Here is a 2,719-nt window from a genome sequence, read left to right on the forward strand (position 1 = left end):
ACGAGGGTAAGTCTCCCTCTACACTTAAAGTGTATTTGGCCGCTATTTCGGCTTGCCACGTACGCATTGACGGGTTATCACCTGGTTGCCATTTTTTGGCATCTCAGTTTCTGAAAGGCGCAAGACGCTTGCGGCCTCCAAGAACGACCAGTTTACCGTCGTGGAGCCTTGATGTGGTGCTGGAAGCCCTTGCCAAGGCGCCGTTTGAGCCTCTCCACAGCGTGGATATGAAGCTCATATCTATTAAGACTGCGTTTTTGCTGGCTGTGGTATCAGCAAAACGCGTGAGCGAGTTACATGCACTGTCAGTGCATCCTTCTTGTACTCGTTTTGCAGGAGACGGTTCTAAGGTCTCCATGCGCCCTAATCCGGCCTTTTTACCAAAGGTTATATCCCCGTTCCACATGAACCAGTCAGTCGAGTTGATGGCGTTCCATCCTCCTCCTTTTTCTTCCCCAGAGGAAGAGCGGTTACACATGCTCTGCCCTGTGAGGGCATTGAGGTGTTATATTGACCGCACAAGGACTGTGAGGCAGACAGAACAGTTGTTCATATGCCATGGTTCTAGATCTTTGGGTCAGCCGCTGTCTAAACAGCGCCTTTCCCACTGGATAGTGGATGCTATTAAATTAGCGTATGAATCTGCAGGCCTTCCTCCACCAGGGCAGTTGAAGGCGCATTCTACCAGGGGTATGGCGACATCCTGGGCCCTCTTTCGAGGGGTGCCGGTGTCTGATATTTGCGCGGCAGCCAGTTGGGCTACGCCGCATACTTTCATGAGGTTTTACAGGCTAAATGTGCTGGAATCCTCTGCTCCGTCATTTGGAGCATCTGTGTTGCACTCTATGACGCCTCAGGTTGCGGACGTCTAGAGTAGGTACAATATGGTGTGACTATTCCACCTTGGGACAGGTGTCATTGCGAGCATAGACGCTGAGGCGCAGCTCCGCATATGTGTAGATGTACTGCCTACGCAGTTGCGTTATGACGTAAGTCTGTCCTACTGCCGAGAATCCTCCCTCGCGACGGCTTGGGTACACTGTTCCCATACCTTGATGGTTATTTTCGACTTGAAAGGGAACGATAGGTTGCGGATGCAACCCCGGTTCCCTGAAAGAGAAAATAACCATCAAGCCGTGAGGTCGCTCTGGAGGCCTTCACGGCCTGAAGGGCAAAAGAGGAAGTGACTCTCCGCGCGCTGCGTATAGTAAGCTCCCAAGGGGGCGGGCTTACACGGCAGCTTGCGCGGAGGCCTATCGGCAGCTTTGACATAAAGCTCAGCCAATCCCTACTGCCTGACGGCAATGTCCCATACCTTGATGGTTATTTTCTCTTTCAGGGAACCGGGGTTGCATCCGCAACCTATCGTTTCTGAGCTACTGAATTATTGCCTGACTTGAGTATTTCCAGGGCAGAGATATCCAAAGTAAACTGGATGTCAGTTCTAACACCCACCTTGTTTAATGTAGTTATTGTGAACTAGCTGGGGAGGGGTTGATTCACTGTATTGAAGTGAAATTGTGCCAAATAAGGTGGGTGTAACATGATATAAAAGTACAGTAAATGTAATTCTGAAGTAATAAACAATTTCACATTTTACATGTACATGTTTCAGACAGTACATGTAATGCTTCAATTTCAAATTCAATTTCCATTCCTATTAAATGATATTAGACAATTACATACTATACAAGTTAACAGTATGAAATATCATTTTTAGACAGACAGCCTCTTTAAAGTCCTTCTTTTTTTGTGTATTATGTGAGAAGGCATTTTAAAGTTCTGTTAAACCTGCTCCTAACACCCCACTCCATAGGTCAGGACCTTGAAGTGGTGAGTGGGCTTTTTACCAAAGCTGACCTACAGTATAGCTTTTTTTTTTTTTTTTTCACCACTGCTTACGCATTAAGTCCTGGATAGCACTTTACAATGGAAATATGCAATCTGATCATGTACTGATCATGTTTTATTGTGAAGAATACAGAAAATAAAGTTTGTTACATTTTTCAACATGTTGTGCCTTTTTTTGTGAATGTCTTTCTGGTTCTGACTACTACAACTGATACACAACTCACTAAATGATTGAGTTCAGATTTCTGCTCGCCATGCAGTGCTCTGTTAAGGGTTCACCAGCACTAAGACTGGACAACTCGGATCTAGATTGACTTCTACTCTAGCATTTACACAAATCTGACATCCTCTATGCTTCATTAGTTAAGAGCCTGAATTATAGACACTAAAGTCAGGGACAATATGTAGTGGTTAACAATCACATTGCTTCTAGTTCCAAATTTGTACTTTTGAGTGTTCGAAGTTATGGAAGAAACATTCTTATTTTATAGCATATGATATAATTTGGCTTCATACATATTTAACAAATGCATATACAGTATTACTCATAACAAAGGAACAACAACCAATCTGCAGACCTGCTTTGAGAAATGATAGGCTCCATTCCAGGATGATGCCAATGATCTGACAAACACTGTAGGAAGTGGCAACACATACAATGAGGGTGTATTACTTCATTTTTTTATGACAAGTTATATGGTTAAACTAAGAGAAATTTGTTTGCAGATTTAGTGCAAGACCATGCATGAATAATGCTAAATATTAAACCTTTTGACCTGTTAATTCCTTTAATTTTTAACATCCCCTAAATATATCTCACAATATACACTGAAGCTACTGTATAACCTATATTAATCATACTGCCTTA

This window comes from Acipenser ruthenus, unplaced genomic scaffold, assembly GCF_902713425.1.
Source record: "Acipenser ruthenus unplaced genomic scaffold, fAciRut3.2 maternal haplotype, whole genome shotgun sequence".
In the NCBI taxonomy this organism is placed as follows: Eukaryota; Metazoa; Chordata; class Actinopteri; order Acipenseriformes; family Acipenseridae; genus Acipenser; species Acipenser ruthenus.